Raw genomic sequence first — 20660 nt, 5'->3', positions numbered from 1 at the left:
TAAGTTTTTGGAGCTCAGTCTTCGACTCCATTTAAATTGTACTCGGGCCGTTTATTTAACATGGTCTTTTTCACTAAGGCCCTGTAGGTTGTGTACTAGATACCTCTGTGTAATAAGTTTTCTAAATAGTGCCTGTTAAGGCCAGAGATTGTTAGAGTTTCATGCTATGTTGCCCTGAGTAGGCTTGGAAAACTGAGAGCACGTTAGCTCTTTTTCAAGTGTTGTAAAAGTGCCACTGGGAGGCCGGATATTGTACTTTAGGGAGCAAGTTCTCCATGTATTAGGGGATTTCTGCCCTTGTATTAATTTGTGCTCTTTTGTAAATTTGAGCTAGGAGCTCAGGAAAAGTAAAGTGAGAGCTTGAAGCCCACGATCTGTTTATACCACCAATCTTGTCTTTCCTAGACTTGCTTAATGATTGCTACTTGTACCTGTAAAGATTGTTAAGCTTAAAAGTTCTGAAAATATAACCTTCAGTTTAAGTTTTAAATTCAATTCTTGACATTGTAGTTAGACCAATTCACCCCGGCACCTTCTTTCACCTCTGCGATCCAAGATAAACCACGGAACAGTGATAATTGGTATTTGAAAGCTATTTTAAAGAAACGGGTACTGTTTGTTTTTGAAAAATTAATTTGAGTGGGGAGTGTGAAAGGAACTTAAAAGAACTGAATTATTTTTATGGAGAAACTTATATCTCAAAACAGAAGGTTACAAGACGTGGAAACTGGTATTTGGAATCTCCTTTAAAAATAAAGAAACACGCATTTTTTGGGTGTGGGGGAAACCAACTTAACGGGTGGGGGTGGAGTTAAGAAAGGAGTTGAATCCTTTCATGAGGATACTTATATCTCAAAAACTAAAGATGTTACATACGTGAAAATTACTGTTTGGAATCTCTTTTAAAAATAAATAAACACGCATTTTTTGAGAGAAGTAAACTCTCAAAACTGAAGATGTTACAGTCGTGACAATTGTCATTTGGAAATTCCTTTATTAATGAAGAAACGGGTATTTTTGGTTTTCGGAAAACTGACTTAAGGGGGGGGGGGGTGAAGGGAAGTGAAAAAGTTTAATTCTTTTTATGGAGAAACTTCAATCTCAAAATTTAAGGTTACACACGTGAAAATTTGTATTTGGAATCTCCTTTGAAAATTTGTATTTGGAATCTCCTTTGAAAATAAAGAAGCATGTTTTTTTCGGATGATCGACGTATGGGGTGTAGATTTGAAAATAACTAAATAAGGAGTTGAAACACATTTATGAGGATGCTTTATCTTAAAAACTGGAACTGTTACAGACGTGAAAGTTGGTATTTTCAATTTCCTTTCAAAATAAGCACGAACTTTTTGTTTTCGGGAAGTCCAATTAAGGCGCAGAGGGGTGAAAAGAAGTGAAGAAGAAGAAGTTAATTATTTTTATGAGTATAAATTTATCTCAAAAACTGAAGGTGTTACAGACGTACATACATGAAAACTGGCATTTAGAATCTCCTTAAAAATAATGAAACACGTACTTCTTGGTTTTCGGAAAATCCATTTAAGGGTCTGAAAAGAATTGGAAATGCGGGTAAATTTTTTAAATGAATACCGGTATATTTACATCATATGTCAAAAAATGAACATGTTAGAGACAAGAAACTTGGTATTTTGAGAGTCCTTTAAAAATACAGGAACATGTGCCTTTTTGTTTTCGGAGAAGCCACTTGACGGGGGGTGAAAAGAAATGAAAAATAATTGAATTATTTTTTATGAGGATACTTGTATCTTAAAAACTGAAGATGTTACAGACGTGAAAATTGGTATTTGGAACCTCCTTTAAAAACACGAATTTAATTTTCGGAAAGTACCTTTAGATTGGGGTGGGAGTGGGGGTAGGACTGATGGAGGGGTTGAATTACTTCTATAGTGATACTTTTGTATATCTCAAAAACGGAAGATGTTACAGATGTGAGAATGGGTATTTGGAATCTCCTTTAAACATAAAGAAACATGTAGTTATTTTTTCGACTTAGGAGAAGACTGTTTCTCGCATGTACAGTTCTACGTCGCACGCTCGTATTAGCCCCAAAAGGTAATACCACAAACATGGTTTAGAAATAATTTCTGGGGTAAATGAAACTCAATTTTTGGGAGAGATTTTTTCCTTATGAATTTTCAGATACCGGTAATGTCTTAGCACAATGCCGAGGAATGATTACTTTGTTCAAATTACAAAATCCAGGCGAGCGAAGCCGCGGGTAATTGCTGGTTAATATATATAAAATGTTATTCACTCCATCAATGTTGGTTTCTTACGCATTTAAAAGACCTTAATCGTATTTATATCAGTGGGTGAAATGTGTATAACTACGTAGTTTGAGTTTATTTACAAACCAAGTGTGGAAACATGGAATCAGCTTTTCAGTCTCATGAAGAATATCCAGTCAGTATGTAACTAACTGACAGGGTCAGGAATAGAATGAATGAAGGATGAAATGCCACTAAAGGAAGAAAATGCTGCCGAATTCGAGGTCTGGCGTGCTTTTCCAGCCAAAGATTAATAGATGGCAAATGAAATGATAGCGAATTTGCTGAATAAAGAATGACCAGTGAAAACAGAAAAAATGTCACCCCTACGTTTCCCCTGACAAGCTCACCTAATGAAGTGATAGGGGTCAAGAATGAACCATAGCTACTGCCAAAGAAAGGAAATTGTGTGCCCTGGCGAGGACTGTCGCATTCCCCTGGGTATGAAAGATTAATACATGACAAATGTAATTGTTTCAAACAGTGATGCTGTTATAAAGATGAAGAAATCAGAAATAATATTTTGAAAACCCTGATAAGAGGTAAGTAGGCAGTGGATACTGTCACATTCTGAAACACTAAACTTCCCTGTGGAATTCCCAGACAAACAAGACCTCTCGCTAATGAGATCCTAGAATTATTAATGACCACGGCGCAAGTTTTACGACACCGTAAGTGGATAGGAAGGGGGTAACCCGTTCCCTCGGGCACCAGATCTCCCGATCTTACGCCACTTGACTTTATCCTTTGGGGTCACTTAAGCCTGAGCCTGGAAAACCTGGTCACCTTCTGCAACTGATAACCGAGGCAGGTCAAGCTGTTACACCTCAGATGTTACAGTGTGCAAGGATGTCTTCTTCAGTGATTGTATACGGCGAACTTCTTGTGAAAGTGGCAAGAGTGCTGTGGTTACACCTTACGCCGCAGTGAACATCCCTCTCCCTTAAGTAACAAGTCAACACGTCAGTATACGTTTTCCGAAAATATGAGTTAAGACAACAGTAATTATGGTGTTTAAAACGATCCTAAGCACACCATAATCCGATCTCGCAGTACTGGGAAACCCATTCCCAAATAAGTTGACTCCTTAACCAATAATGATAATAGTCTGTAGTTTTGGGACTTGTTTAGAAAGCACAATAAATAATTTACAAAATTCTGAGCAATTGCAACGTGACCTCGATAATGTTGTGCGATGTACAGCAGGCAGTGGTATGTTGATAAACGGGGTTAAAAGTCAGGTTGTTTCACAAATTGAAAATGTCCTCTCAGTTTTAATTACTGCGTTGATGGGGTGAAAGTTCCTGTTGGGGATCATTGTAAGTATCTAGGTGTTAATATATGGAAAGACCTTCATTGGGGTAATCACATAAATGGGATTGTAAATAAAGGGTACAGATCTCTGCACATGGTTATGAGAGTGTTTAGGGGTTGTAGTAAGGATGTAAAGGAGAGTGCATATAAGTCTCTGGTAAGACCCCAACTAGAGTATGGTTCCAGTGTATGGGACCCTCACCAGGATTACCTGATTCAAGAATTGGAAAAAATCCAAAGAAAAGCAGCTCGATTTGTTCTAGGTGATTTCCGACAAAAGAGTAGCATTACAAAAATGTTGCAAAGTTTGGTTTGGGAAGAATTGAGAGAAAGAAGAAGAGCTGTTCGACTAAGTCGTATGTTCCGAGCTGTCAGCGGAGAGCTGGCGTGGAATGACATTAGTAGACGAATAAGTTTGAATGGCGTTTATAAAAGTAGGAAAGATCACAATATGAAGATAAAGTTGGAATTCAAGAGGACAGACTGGGGTAAATATTCATTTATAGGAAGGGGAGTTAGGGATTGGAATAACTTACCAAGGGAGACGTTCAATAAATTTCCAATTTCTTTGAAATCATTTAGGAAAAGGCTAGGAAAACAACAGATAGGGAATCTGCCACCTGGGCGACTGTCCTGAATGCAGATCAGTATTGATTGAGTTGTTCATGTTCTGGAATACAAGTCTGTGAACTGTGTAGCTTTCTTTCTTCCAGAGAAATACCTACCTGCTACCTACCGTACTATAATTTAAATATCATCTGGTGGAGTGTTTATTTTACAGTGCGTTACAAGTCAAGGCCAGGAACTGGTTCCTTTTCTCGTTAAGATCAAGATAGCTAAAGCACTGTACACCCAGAAAAGAAATGTAACGCTGTTAAACTCAGAGGGAATGTGGATATAACTAGGTGAAATTAGGATTGTGGTTAGTCCACCTGTTGGTTTCTTCCATACGTTTAAGCTGCCGTATCCATTATTTCGATTCCTAGAATAGAGACGCTCTTAACGAGCCGTCACGTCTCTTTGATAAGGAAGATACTATGTAGTCGTGACAACTGAAGGAGATATAAAGAATGTTGGTACAACATACACAGCGTTAAGTTGGCTTACAATAGAGAGCTCTGAGAGACGCATATGTTTCTTGCCAGCCATAAGCAAATAACCGAGATGAGTTCCTACGCGTAAACGAAGATCCCCATATTCCTCTCCGGCTTAGTAAATTCATCACCTGGGAACACAATCAGACTTTTTACCATGTGTCATGGCAATTGTGACGTATATACACCTTGTAAGTCACGGCAAGGAAGGGGTGGTGGTTGGTTGACGTCACACGGTTGCCTCGGTAACGCTATTTCTGCACGCACTTGAAGCACTCTCCTCACATTTTAAAGGTTCAACAATCGGAAACCAATCTTCATGCCTAGGATCTCTATCCATCTCTTGCATTAAATGTAATATCAAGATTTCTTGCTTTGGAAAACGAAGTCAAAGACAGTTACCTTAAAAATACAAACATTACTGAAGTTACTGCAGAGGGTTGAATTCTCACTTGGCGATGGATTTTTAATAGAACGAATATAAAATAATATCGATCTATTTTAATAAGTTATACAACATTATTTATTGCTGTCCGGATCCTTGGATAAATACTGGGTGTAATGGCCTTCGGTTAAGAGGGTCCCGGGTTCCATTTCTGGTCGAGCCAAGGATTTTAATCTTAAACAGTTAATTCCATTGATTGTACGCCTGGGCGTTTTTACTGTCCCCATCATCCCTGCAACTCACGTGTCACAAAGAACACTATCCTCTAGCACAATAACATGCAGTTGCCTATAGAAGGCAGATGCCACCCACTCTACTCTGACGTACACTACGCTAACAATAGCACACGCTATTATTATTGTTATTATTATTATTATTATTATTATTAAAGAAACTTTATTTTGTCAATGTTTTTGCCTTCACACGATTAAAAAAAGAAGCATTATTAAAGATTCGCCAAAGACGGATTTTCCTCTCTTGTAGTGAGATCTTTCCTACTTACTCCCGCAATTTGTTTTCCGTTTTGTATTATTAAGACCGTTAGACCTTACCTATTCTTTATTAAGGGATAGAAATGAAATTTCGTATTTTTTGATAAGACGTACAGGGTAGATCTATCGATAATACTTAAGGAACTTTCCTTGATGTTATCTATTATTTGATCGCTTCAGAAGCCCAATAATAATAATAATAATAATAATAATAATAATAATAATAATAATAATAATAATAATAAATGCACCTCCGGTCATGAAGGACCCTGGAAGCATGAGAGGTAAAGGTTTCATGTCCAGTCGTATTTGTCTCCAGGAATTTATTTGGTACTGATTTTTGCTGTAGGCTGAGTGAATCTCAGGGCCATGTGCTGTTTCACAAGCGAAAATCTCGTTTCTTAAATTTCCGACTTTCTGACGAGGAATAGAACCCACTTCCTTTGGGTGAACCAAGCACACCTCTGCCACTTCCATTAGGAGCCCGTAAGTAATAATAATAATAATAATAATAATAATAATAATAATAATAATAATAATAATAATAATAATAATTGTACCGGGCGGTACACCTCTACACCGTTTATTTAAAAGTTGCGCCAGTTGAAACTCCTCTTCTGGAGGAAGGTTGAACTTTATCTATTCCATTAATTCTCTACTTTCTCAGAAGATGTCACCACGTGGAAAATTTTGAGTTTTTGAACTGTGTCACTTTTGATGTGTTTTTGTTTAGCTTGAAGTAAGAAGTGTGAACTTTATCTTCTAGAGGACACTACTGAAGATCAACAATAGTGCAACCTAGTGCGGAGTCAAAGAACTATTTTGTTGAAGAATTTTTTATTTCAAATGTTTGTTCTTTGCTAAATTTCTTTCTGTTATTGTTTAAGTTGGCTGTATACCCCTCTCTTTCCCCTTGTTTTGCATGTAGCCAATCCCGAATTTCTTAAATTAATTTCTATCCAATCAGATGTATCTTCCCCCAACTTGAATCGATTGCGGGGTCCTATCCAATAAAAACATTGTGGGCGGGTGTTTTCATTCCCCTAACGCCTAGAAACTTCCGCGAGAGTATATAAACTGCTGATTTTAGGGTCTCCGGGCCACTTCTGTTCCATCTTTCAGTGTATTAAGTACATAGCAGGAGGCGGGAAGCGCCTCTTTCTTCTTCAGCCGTTCAACACCAGGTAATGGCCTATTAATAACTTCTTTTCTTGCTAGGTTGGCAGTTTAACACTCGCGGCGGGTTCGAAGCATTTCCATCATGTAACCTTTTCCTAAAATGTAATTACTCTTTTCATCTTTTTCTTGTAAAGCTACATATTGGGATAGAGAGTGCTACCCTCTCGAGCTCCCACTCACATTTGTTTTGAGGTGAACTTATTTTCTCAAACTATTCTTCGTTTATGTAATGTAAAGTGTTCTTCTCTAAGTCACCTCTGTAGTATGGGATTAGCCCTTGCGTTAGTGGCCCAGAGCCAGATTAGGTTTTAAAAACAAAGTGTATTAGGAGTGCAAGTTCGCCTCCTCTCAAATTGTTATTTTAGAGGTCATGTAATCAACCTTCTTTTCATGTAATAGACCTCAGTAGGTTGGGTATTTTACCCCTGTGAATACGTCCTTAGAGGACAGCTTGAAGGTAGAGTTTGGTGTGGCCTTGTGATAGGCTTACAATTTTGAGAGCGGATCGCTCTTTGAAATTTGTTTCTGTATGCCTCGTGCAGGCTTTATGTGTAATGTTTGGAGCCAGTGCTCCTGGGCATGAATGGGGCTTTCTGCCCCTTGGCTAAAAATTTTTTGGAGTAAGGCGGGGCTGATGGCCCAAGAGTTATGAAGTAAGGGCACTGAGCCCGAATCCAGTAATATTGTACCTACATTTTTGCTACTCTGTACCTGTTATGATTGTTATCTCTTGTTTTTGAAAAGAAAATATAACCTAGTTAAATTTTAAATTAATTTTACATTGCACGTTAAATTCGTAGCTTGAAACCCATTCACACCCGCACCTTCTTTCACCTCTACCTACCACGGATATCTCCGTAACAATAATAATAATAATAATAATAATAATAATAATAACTAGAGCACGAGCGAGTTGGTCGTGCGATTGGGGTCGCACAGCTCAGACCTTGCATTCGGGAGATAGTGGGTTCGAATTTTACCATCGGCAGCCCTGAAAATGGTTTTCCGTGATTTCCCATTTTCACATCTTCCCAATCCTAGCCTTTTCCCATCTCCCGTCGCTGAAAACCTTCGGTGCGTTATTGCAGCGTTAAACAAGTAGAGAAATATAAATAAAAATCTGCTAGAAGCCCCGTTCTGCTCCGCCGTATTCGTTATAAATAGGTCAGATGACGTACATTGATATGAAATTGCTCCATGCACTGCCCGGGTACTTTCTGGATGTTTACTTTTAGGATTTGTATTCCGTATCAATTGTTCCACATTCCTTTTTTGTAACACTGATTTAATTTTACGAGCTATTGAGTAGTTTTAGAGTTATTGTTGTGTTTTCAACTTAAAATTTTAGTTTTATATTATTTGTTTCGCGTGGAACTTTGTCCTTGTGGCAGCCCACATTCCTGGCAAGTAGTTGATGTTTTCAAGTGAATAATGAAGTGATAACTGTACGTACTTACGCGTCACGCTACAAATATGATGTACACGATTCCAAATGGCATTGGGCCTGTCACCAATCATCCCAGTGAACCCGAAAACTGTGGATTCAACACTAATACCGGTCATATCGGACATTGTTCGCCTTTTATGACCCCTTGCCGATGGAGGCTGAACGTGGACTTAAACGGTATCCAGAGTGCCATAATCTATCTCAGCGAACTGAAAAGTATGTATTCAATGCTAATTTTGGCCGTTTTTGATGATTTTTACATGTTCAACCCTCCCAACCACCGACCCTAGGGATGCTAGACGTGTCTTAACCCAACATTCTTTTTCTCGAGATAGTAAGTCGTGTGAGTACCAAGTTCAGTTGAGAGCTATGCTAGAGCATTCATAAATGCATGCATAATCTCGGTCATTTTGGGCATTTTCTTTTTCACTTTTCACCTGTATGCCGATTGAGACTTAAACGACGATGGAAATGTCGCTATTCATATCAGCTACCCCAATATGTATGGATCCAACACTATTTTATGATCTGTACATGTAACTCCCTCCCAAACCACAATCATAGGAGTGTTTTATCCCAAACAATTTTATTTTCCAGATAGTAAGACATATGAGTCCAAAGCTTGGTTACAATTGCAGGTTTGCATATAGTCGCTTGTCATTTTTAACCATATAACTCCGAGCTCGATAGCTGCAGTCGTTTACGTGCGGCCAGTATCCCGTATTCGGGAGATAGTGGTTTCGAACCCCTCTGTCGGTAGCCCTGAAGATGGTATTCTGAGGCTTCCCATTTTCACACCAGGCAAACGCTGGGGATGTACCTCGATTAAGGCCACGGCCGATTCCTTCCCACTCCTAGCCCTTTCCTTTCCCATCGTCGCCATAAGACCTATCTATGCCGGTGCGACGTAAAGCAACTTGTAATCAATGTTCCTATTGTTCCTTAACTGTATACAACGCGCTAAGTTCAGAATGCATTGTCGGCTAAGGCAAGCCTTCAACTGCAATTTATTTATTTATTTATTTATTTATTTATTTATTTATTTATTTATTTATTTATTTATTTATTTATTTATTTATTTATTTAGTTTTACAATTTGCTTTAAGTCGCACCACCAGAGATACGTTTTATAGTGACGATGGGATAGGAAAGGACTAAGGAAACGACCGTGGCCTTGATTGAGGTGCAGTCCCAACATTTTCCTGGTGTTACAAGTGGAAAACATTTTTAGGGCTGCCGACGGTGGGGATCGAACCCACTATTTCCCGAATGCCAAGTGTTGCCTGAAATTATTGGAGTGGTCATTTAGTGATTTCATTTTAGGATTACTCAAAGTTTACTAAATTTAGGGACCGAAGATGTCCGATAATTGACCGGAAGGTAATTCCAAAGATAATGAAAAGAAAGCTAAGGCTAATCGGTCTAGTAGAACAGTTGTTTTTAGTAATTTTTTAACATTTACATAAGTTAATGAGATAATTTCGACTGACAATTCATTTAAACTGACACTATGCGGACGAATTGCACGTATATCTGAAGTTTCCTTGTTCATAAAATAATGACTAGAGCCTACATTACACAACGTGGAGCACTAGAAGCACGTCAGTAGCACTCAACTGGAATAAGAACGTTTTGATTCGAGAGGAAATTGAGTCGACCCACGCTCTTGCTGCAAACCAATATTATACTGCTAGCCAATAGTGAAAAAAAGCAGGCATACTCTCCCACTACCCTTAAACGTGCAATTGATTATTTGAAATATTTTGTATTTCTAAAGTAATGCATAATAGACGGAAGGGAAATGAAGACGTGATCCTGGACGCGGAGCCTCCGATAGTGGCTCGATATTCAAGGTGCACCAACTAAGCTATAGGAAACGTAAAATAGGAAAAGTTACTCCGTGATAGTTACAAAACTTCTGTGGGGAGACGACATAATAATAATAATAATAATAATAATAATAATAATAATAATAATAATAATAATAATAATAATAATAATCTCACACCGGAAATACATTAGATATAATCCTAAAAAGAAGGATAACTTTATGCGCTTACCTCTTCAGATTGCCAGCTTATGATGATGATGATGATGCTTGTTGTTTTAAGGGGCCTAACATCGAAGGTCATCGGCCCCTAATGTTACGAAATGAAAGAACAAAAATTGCAAAGGCATCCACTGACCAAAATAAAAATAAAATATGGCATGAAGAATGAATGGATGGACAGGAACTCAACAAAACACAAACCAAACAAACAAAAGCCAGTGGATCGGACTCAATACAGATCGAAAATAACATTACTACCGACCAAGGAACCACTTGTAAAGCACAATAATGCTTGGTGTCTAAAGTGGGTGCAAAATCCACGTCTAAGGCCCCACAGAATGGTACATGTTGCGAGTAAAATAGAAGCATGGTATGTGTCATGGTATTAATCAGAAGTAGCGAAGACTCACGGTGTTCCACAAAAGATGGTACTACTCACAAGTATTGCAATACGTACAAGTAACGCAGACCTATGGTTTGTCTCACACAATGGCCCAACTCAGAGTCAACGCAAACCGAGAAGGTTCCCCACCTAGGTGTACTAAACACGGGCGCCGGTATTCCCGTGGTGTTCCTCACATAGTGGGTACTAATCGCAGGCAGCGCAGACCCACGGTGCTGCTCATATAGTGGTACAACTCACAGGCTACGCCCAGACCCGCGGTGTTGCACACATGGGTACCACGCACGGGTACTGGAATCCACCAGGCCAGGCTTTAACTGCTACTAATCACAAACCTATTTCGTACCGAATTTAGTGGTACGACTCGCAAGTACAGGCAACCTATGGTGTTCCCCGCGTGATGGTACGATTCAAAATTAGTTTCATGGTTCTAATTCAGTCAGCCCTTGGTCGCCCCTTTTAGTCGCCTCTTACGACAGGCAGGGGATACCGCGGGTGTATTCTACATGTGCGTCCCCCACCCGCAGGGGGTAGTGTGTTTGGTCCGCGAGAGGTATTTTATTTCCCTCAAGTCCGCCGGCAAGCCGGTTAGGACCCCCCTATCCGCCACCTGGGACGCGCCACGTGGGAGTATCACCTCTCCCCCTGCTACGCCTGCGTAGCAGGTTCGTGGATTGCCAGCTTAAAGAATCTGTAAACGTTTGTTATACCTACTTCAGAAGTCTCAAAACGATTGGTTGGTGGGGATCCATAAAGATATTTTAAAGTATAGAATCACAGAAACAGACATTCAACTCCGAGCACCACTTAAACACAGACAGGTTCATCAAGAAGAAGTCCCAACTCGACTGAAGCATGTTCATTCTGTTGCATGGAAGAAAGCACACTCCTAAAGGATGAACACTTGGTGTGACCGTAAGAAGACAAACAGTTGAGATCTCGCGGTCCTTATTGGCCCTAACGATGAATAATAATAATTATAATACCATAAATCATAACATAATATTACAACATACAAATGTTTAAACAAATATTTGTCATTTTGAATTGGAAGTGCGATGAGTTCTGAATGTTTTCTATTAAATCGAAGCTGTGCAATTAGTTGCAGAGACTCTTTCTGTTAGTGGTTTAACGTCGCACTAACACACCGAATGTTTTCGGCGACGCGAGGATAAGAAAGTGCTAGGAGTAGGAAGGAAGCGGCCATGGCCTTAATAAAGGTTCAGCCCCAACATTTGCCTTGTTTAAGAAAAGAGAACGCACGGAAAATCACCTTCATGGCTGCCGATTGTGAGATTCGGACCCACTATCTCCCGAATACCAGCTCACAGCTACGCGACCCTAACCGCACAGCCAACTCGCTCGATCGCTACAGATTTTACACCGCACTTCAGTCTTAGGGAATCTCTATACATGTCATGAATGCTCTAAGATATACAATATTTCACCTTTCCTTCACTCAGCTAATCAAGATGAAAAGTCGAGCAACAATAACATTTGGACTGGATATGATTTCCATAATTTTCTTTTTGCCACCTTTACCACTTCTCTACCTTCAATACTTTCGTCACAACTGAGTGAAATAGTTTAACTTTACGTTTTTGCTAAAATGGGGCCCTATACTGTGTGATCTAAGAAACATTTTCAATGTTAAAAACGAGAAATAATGAGCATGATACAGGCCAGGGAGGGAAGAGGGGAGGAGAAGGACGCACTACAACGAGGCTGAAGACACGGGATGGCAAAGACGTAAGAATAATACTGTAGGCGGTGCACACAGGTTATGAGAGTATGAGCCATAATAGTGCACAGCCTAGAGTGAACCGTGTAGTGCTTGATTATTAGAAAAGTCTTTGCTCGTGAACAAACAAGATTTTCTTCCGACTCACGGAGCAATTCTCTGCAAAACGTAAACAATTTCACTTTTTTCTGACACGGCAAAGACCCAAAATTTTATCATCATATCTATAAATTCCGGGCCGTGAAAGCATCAATCTAAATATCGAATTATTATTATTATTATTATTATTATTATTATTATTATTATTATTATTATTTATAGGTGATCCACAGAGACTCTAAACTTGTCGACATGAATTCACGACCACAGGACCCTTCCATTTACTTGTGCAAGTTACCTCACTTTCATCACATTCATCACTTTCTTCTTTCCTATCTTACCTCCCTTAGCCAATGTTCGTATCATCTACTTGTACTTCCCCTTAAGACGATGACCACCACCACCACCACCTTCTGCTCAGTTCTGTTCAAGACAACACAGTACCTATTATTTCGTGCTCAGTCCGGCTGCGTGGCCTAAGGGGCCGGGTATTTTAAATTACTCTGGCTCGTAGACTGACCGTGTGTGCAATCTTCAACATTAAATTTTATCCTAGGCAGTGCCGGATCACTACGAACGCACATGTCATCCATGGGTGTCAGTTCGAAAGATCTGCACCAGGCCTCTCCGGAGGCCATACGCCATTATTATTATTATTATTATTATTATTATTATTATTATTATTATTATTATTATTATTATTATTATTATTATAGTAATTATTTCGAAAATGATCCTTCAGAAGAGATAAAAAGGCGAAGTCATTCCCGAATAGGTTATGAAGGTTCTTGAAGGAGTGGAAGGTAAAGGCTTCGCTATTTCTAACCTCCGCACTACGTAGTATACATTAGTTACCTTATTCCCGGACGCCTTTGCCCTAGCAATTACTCTGTTATTCTTCTTTGGTGTAGGCCGGGCGAACTCGAGAGCTATGGACCTCCTTGGATGGGGAAAACTTGTTTCTAGAGTTTTCGACTTCCTGACGGTAAATCAAGCTCAGGTCCTTCCACGTAAAGCGCACATACTTTTACTGTATTGGCCCCTGATTTCCTCAGACGTTATTAGGAGAAAGATGTATGCCTCACAAGCGAGGCCGACGAGAAAGACAGGCCATGGCCCGGTAAAGTCACGTGACAAGGCAAGTCGTAGGAATGGTAGAGTGAAGCCGGTTATTACATGTGTTCTTGCGGTGTTATTGCTAGTTTATTGTGAATTATGGAAGGAAATAACGGAGATTTTGTGTTTATGTGAATATGTTGGTGTTGTGCAACAGTTCCTTACATTCATAGTGTTGTGTGCGGAAGTGTAAGTATGTATTTATTTACAAAAAATGTATATAACCTCAACGTTCTTCACTTTATTCAGCAATGTTGGGCTGCAATACACGAGTTGGTTTAAATTACAACTCCAGTGCTGAGGATTGAAAGGTTATACATTCATATCCTATTTAATTACATATACATTACTTGTACATTAACCAGTCTCATTAGCAACATTTAATTTCTATGAGTGTGTATATCTTTACTGCAGTAAGAGTTTTAGTTTTTGTTCAACCAAAGATAATAAGAGACACTACGTTTCATTTTATCTGTAGTTCAATAGTGTTCTTTTAGTGGGTTGAAATGCACTGAAATGTATTTTATTTACTACGCTACGATAGTCTCTCGCGTAAGCCTGGGGATGTATTCTCTACAGTAAGACCGGCTGACGTGAGTCACGTGGCATTCAGTGTATGACGAGCGCGCCGCGGCCTGTCTTTCTCGTCGGCCTCGCCTCACAAGTAAGTGACGCCACCTGATGCAAACATACTCGCATGGACATGCACTCTGTCATGCCGACACTTGTCTTTACTCCTGCTACAGCCCCACCATATTCTCTTCTCATACACCTTCAAGCATCCAACTAGACGATCGTGCCGTATGCCTTTTATAAAAAAACGAATGTCACATACCTTTCTACTTATCTTTCTACTGATGCATTCATAAAAACAAAACAGATGGCTTTAGGGCTTGGCCTAGCAAGCGACCGATACTCAATAGAAAAAGAAGTGATGCGTGGGCAGCGGAATGAATTACTTTGGCAGTTATTATACACCAAAGCCGCTATCTCACCGTCAGATAGCTCCTCAATTGTTCCTGTTAGGCTGAGTGGACCTCAAACCAGCCATCAGATCCAGGTAGAAATGCCTCATCAGGCTGGGAAACGAACCCGGGCCTCCAGGCAAGAGCCAGGCACGCTACCCATAGACCATGCAGCTTGCTGATACATTCTTTGCCGATTAAAAATGTACACAAAAAATTTCTTAAAATTACTCAATATTACCTACACATTTAGTATTCACCCATTGAGGTCCTTAATCTGCCAGGGCTGACTGCTAACCAGCCAGATGGCTTTCAAATATTGGAGTCACATGGTCACTGTTACTAATTCCTCACTCGTATATTACTTGGCTTTCTTAACTGAGTCCACTGTTTCTCGCATCTCATCTCATAACTCCTCAGTCGACCTCACGAGGATGAGCACTTTGCAATCTGCAGTCCAAGATTAAAATCCTTGCATGATATGGGGACTGAACCTAGGTCTTCTGGGTACAAAACATAAACACTATTCCTACAGTACAAGGCCGGTTTAAAATCCTTAAACAGAAATAACGGAAACTTATGGAACATGAGGCAATTTAAACATTTTTTAAATATTTGTAACTCCTATAAATCCTGACATTTTTCTCAGGTAAACAGGCAGCATTACCTCCAGAAAATCTAACTCTATGCCTTTTAGTTTAGAATAAAATAATTCTACTCTGGATCTAAAGCTCTACAGCAATATTTCTTGGTCGCTGACATTTTGCCTGTCACACGAGCCGTTTCTTTATTCGACGGTATGTTTATTTCAGAATGTTCTCTTGCAGGACGTACAGAATGTGCCGGGGACGATTTGTAACTGCCACCCACTCACGATACAGTGCTAATTCCAGCCTGCAGGCGACACTTTATATGACGTTATTTCAGTAAATCTTCTTTAAGTGTGCTCTTTTGCGTGTTTCCTGGTGTCTGTAATTGCGCTCATAAATCTTTCTGACGCCCAGTTTAATTTCCCTTGCAGTTTAAACATTACAGATCCACATTTAGTTCGTCGATACTGTGGGGACCTGTTGGGACCGACGAGAGTCCCCGACGTGCAGCCAGCGCCTATAGCATGTTCCAACGTTTCTCGTTGTTCGAGCAACTTCACTGATGCAAGGTACTGTGTAAAAGAGAGAAGAAAGCAATTATACTTAGACTGATGAGAAACAAACTGTATGGTTATCGGTGCTTGGATACGATTGCAAGGATGGTTCTTCAGGAATATAACTTTTAATAATGATAATAGTAACAAGAACAATAATAATCACTATTAAGAAGAAATTGAGAAATAGTTTATTCGTCCTGACAATGAAAAGATACTTCACTAACTAGCACCTATTCCACAAATAAGACGATCAAATTCAGTAGCAACGTGGATACTGTAAAAATGGCCTTCCGACACCAGTGTTACCTCGAACGTATTAGTGATATAAAAATCGTAATCTAAATAAATTATAGTTACAGAAAAGTATTTCCTTGTCCGTCTCTGTGGTGTAGTGGTTAGTGTGATTAGCTGCCACCCCTGGAGGCCCGGGTTCGATTCCCGACTCTGCCCCGAAAATTGAAAAGTGGTACGAGGCCTGGAGCGGGGTTCTCTCAGCCTCGGGAGGTCAGTTGAGTAGAGGTGGTTCGATTCCCGCTTCAGAAATCCTCAAAGTGGTTTTTCGTGGTTTCAGAATTCTTCTTCCGGCAAATGCCGGTGACGGTCGCTTCCTTCCCTGTTCCTTGGCTCTATCCCTTCCAGAATTCCCATCCGCCACAAGGTCTCTGTTCAGCATAGCAGGCGAGACCACCTGAGCGAGGTACTGGTCTTCCTCCCCAGTTGTATCCCCAGGCCAAATGTCTCACTCTCCAGGATACTCCCATTGAGGCGGTAGAGGCGGAATCCCTCGTTGAAACCGAGGGAAAACTAATTAAATAATAATAATTTCCGAACTTAATAGACGAATGAGCTGTGTTCGACATCCGAGCGGAATCAATTGAAGAGTGCCCAGGCAATAGAAAACAGGTACATCAGATCCATATTTACAGGAGAAAGATAAACGTAAATTAGTAACTGGGTAACAACTTTTGAATGTGCAATTTCTCTAACAAATTTTATTGATACACGGAACCTCTGTATAAATGGCACAACTGAAATATCGATAACAAAGAGTTCCATGCCTAAAAATTGACATGTTTAGTTTTGTCCAAACGAATAGGATGCTTTCTTCTTAGACTGTTTGGGGATGTTTTCAAAACACGGATGGTTTTTAATGATATTTAATACAAGCACCAGACCTACTAAAGCTACCAGAAGTGTATGTTAAAGTATTATTTAATGTTATAAAAGTCACTAATGGATAGCAAAATCTCTTCACACTGAGTAAAATAAGTCCAATACTACATATTTTGGTTGAAATATCATATAAAAATCTGCGATATTTGTTCCAAAGCGCATGCTCCTTCTTAGAAAAGAGCTTTCCACTGGGTGGAAGGAGACTATGTATGCTTGGGCACCTATGCCGTTTTGCCTCCGTACCTTGGCGACCGGTAATATCTACGTGCCTTCCAAGGAAACCATAAGGATTCTGATTCAGGTACTTACGACGGTGTGCAAAAGTTGATCAACTGAGTGATGTAACTTAAAAGGCTTACGGCTGCGTCTAACACTGAGGCAGTCAGGCGACATTTAAGAGGGCTTTCATGCGAGATACATGAATCTACACATAAACATGATTATTATTATTATTATTATTATTATTATTATTATTATTATTATTATTATTAATTTCGGACTAATGAGGAATATTATTTGAAAAAGATATCTAAGTACTCGAAAAATTATTCTTAACGATATCACAGTACCAATAATGCTGAGTTCTAACGTACTGGAGGTGAGATATCAGAGTGACATCACAACCGGCTGCTGAACAAGGCTGTCATGTTTCGAATCCATGCAGTGAGTGGGAATTTGAATGGAAATTTATATAAAAAGTGCGGGACTGCTTAAAATCTGAAAAAAAAATCGCTGTGGTTTGGAATTTCTTCTTCTTCTGCCGCTTTATCCTCACATCTAGTAGAGTCGCGAGTGTGAACTGTGTCATTCGTGTGGACGAGGCCCTTCTTTACGACCAGGTGCCCTTTCTGACCCCAACTCTACGTGGGGGGATGTATTGAATCTTGCGTATTTCTATGGTGGTCGTAATTATTACTTAATAATAATAATAATAATAATAATAATAATAATAACTAGTGGAGCCGTGCCGCTCCGCAGCATTCGGTATAATTAGGTCAGATAACTCGTCCTGATATGCCTGATATTGTTTTGCCTGCCCTTTTCAATGGTTTTATGAACATTAAATATGAAGCGTGTTATGGTATCCCGCAGTTCGTAATCAGAATTCATCCAATCTGACCTCATCATGCCGTCTGTTTGGTAAAATTCTATCCATCCATTCCCTTTTTATCCTGCAGTTCTTGATGTAACGCTTGCTATTGTGTCGTAGAAGGCAACGGTATTTTAATCACAGTTATTTTGTATAGAGCGGTTGTCTTATGAGCTCATAGGTTAGTCCTGAAGGAGCTTTTCTTTCCAGACAGAAAACTTTTCTTAAAATACATGCCCTTCACTCTTTCTAGTGTAGCTAACCTACCCTTCCATAGGTGTTTGTTCCTAGATAATGTCTATGTCATGATGGGGGTCTGTTTTTACGGAGACTTTTTTCTCTTAACATAAGTTATTGGGAACGCTCTGCCATCCGTTGAATATATTTGGAAGTTGGGAATGGTTAGAGAATCAAAGAGTATCTAGCAGGAATAGTACTTTCGTCATCAGAGGAAGTGTATATTCTGTGGCCTATTCTGTGGTATATTCTGCTACATCTAATGGCTGCATATAATAAGGATGAATATCACATACATCAGAATATTAATGAGAGTGTTAGTCGCTTAGCAACCCGCTAAGTACAGAATGTATTGCGGGTTAGGGTAAGCCTTCACCTGCAATTATTGAAGTGATCATTTAATGATTTGATTATTATTACTCAAAATTTTCAGAACTTAGGGCCTATCAGTGTCTCATGATTCACCGGCAGGTAATTCCGGAGAGAAGAAAACAGAAAAGAAGCAAATCCGTCCTGCAAAACAGAGGAGCGGATTTTTCAAAGCTTTTTTGGTAAACTCATTAATAATAATAATAATAATAATAATAATAATAATAATAATAATAATAATAATAATAACATGGACTCAGCTACCATCATCAAGCATTTTAATTTAATATCATTTAGGCTGCCTGTACGTCAATTTCAACGTTCCGTTCTACTAGAGCAAACTCGATTTCGCTCGTTTTATGTTGGGTAGTCTATGGCTGAGTGTTAATAAATGCTTTTGGGAAATACACAAACTGTTGTCACCAGAGATATTTTATACGATATTTTACGACATGAAGTGTCGATTGGACTCCGATCTTCAAAAATCAAATTACATTTATCAGATTTGTTGCGTTCCGGATGCCGACACCCTACCACTGATCCACAGAGACAGCTATGGTGGTCGGTAGAGAAATGTGTTGTGTGCATATGAAGAGAAGTGTATTGATATAAACACTCAGTCCCCGAGCTAAAGGTATTAACCAAACGTGGATAGAATCCTCGAATCCTCAAGCCAGGTCCCTTGGCTCAAATCACGATGTCAAGAGTCCTGTAAAACCAGAAGTTTGTCGTTTGCTAACCTTCTGGGTGAAGATACATTTTGTCATCCGGAGCACGAGAAAAATAATTACCTCATAAGGAGAAGATATCCATGCCGCAATAGAATAGATTCCATTAACACTCTTTTGGTTCTTAGAACCTTCTTGCTCGTACGTATGTTCGATAACAAGTATTGCATAAGTAGTGGGTGTGTTCAATGACTTTGCACTTAATTATTATGTAATGCCTACAAACAGGTTGCAGGTTGAAATCCAACCTATATTGTATACAAAGACTCTCCCTATATACGAAGAATTCGTGTCTGAATGGTTATCGTAAAGACCTGTTGAGAGGACCCCTGGTTCGATTCCCAGCCGCAGCAGCGAGACGGGGTGTTTGTGTTTGTTTTCATTTCAGTTTTTCCCGTGGCTAACTCATTAGCATGCTGGCATTTGGTCTAACGTATCCCGGGTTTAATTCCCAGCCGGATCGTGGATTTTAACCTTCATTGGTAAATTCATCTGGGACTGGGAGTTTGTGCCGTATCTAACATTATATTTCACCCTAGGTAAGGCCCCGTTCTCATAGACGCACAGGTCGCCTATGGGTATCAACCAGAAAGCCCTCCACCAGGCCTCTTCGGAGGCATCCGGCTGTAAAATGGACCTCATTCATTCGTAGTGGTGACCTGAAGTAACTAGAAAAAAATTTAAGAAGAAAAGCAGTTGTTTTATATTGTAGAGAAGCCTAGTATTGCATCTGCAGTCTCGACAGAATATATTTTGCAGCTCATGGAAAAGAAGTTACACTGAGCAGTACTACTAATTACAAACTTAGATTAATATAAACGGGATATGGGCAGACAGGGCGTGCAAGAATCTCAGAGGGCGAAATCTCAGTAGAAATTACTATCTAGCTACATCTACATAAATATTACATTCTAATTACGGATACTGTGTTTTAATCAATTCAAATTTTCCATTTGCATGCAAATTACATTTTTAACACGAATTGCATATGCGTCAATGCTTACAGTTCAGCGTAACAAAACAGCTGTCTCATTAGCACTCAAATGAAGAAGGAAAGGTATTTCATGTGTTTCAAATGAAATAATCTGTTAAACAGTCAGTTCTTTCATTCAGCATTCAGCAATATTTCATATAAAATTAAGTCTAATGTCGCATCATCTCTTCGAAAACCAGAAAGAACATATTTGAAGGGGGCAAGAAAATGTTGTCTGATTCTGATTTGAATTAGATTTGCTATCGATTGAATGCTATATATTGTAGCCTAATACTGTAGTTTACATTCTA

The sequence above is a fragment of the Anabrus simplex genome, chromosome 3 (assembly GCF_040414725.1).
Source record: "Anabrus simplex isolate iqAnaSimp1 chromosome 3, ASM4041472v1, whole genome shotgun sequence".
Taxonomy (NCBI): domain Eukaryota; kingdom Metazoa; phylum Arthropoda; class Insecta; order Orthoptera; family Tettigoniidae; genus Anabrus; species Anabrus simplex.
This window is presented reverse-complemented; position numbering follows the sequence as displayed.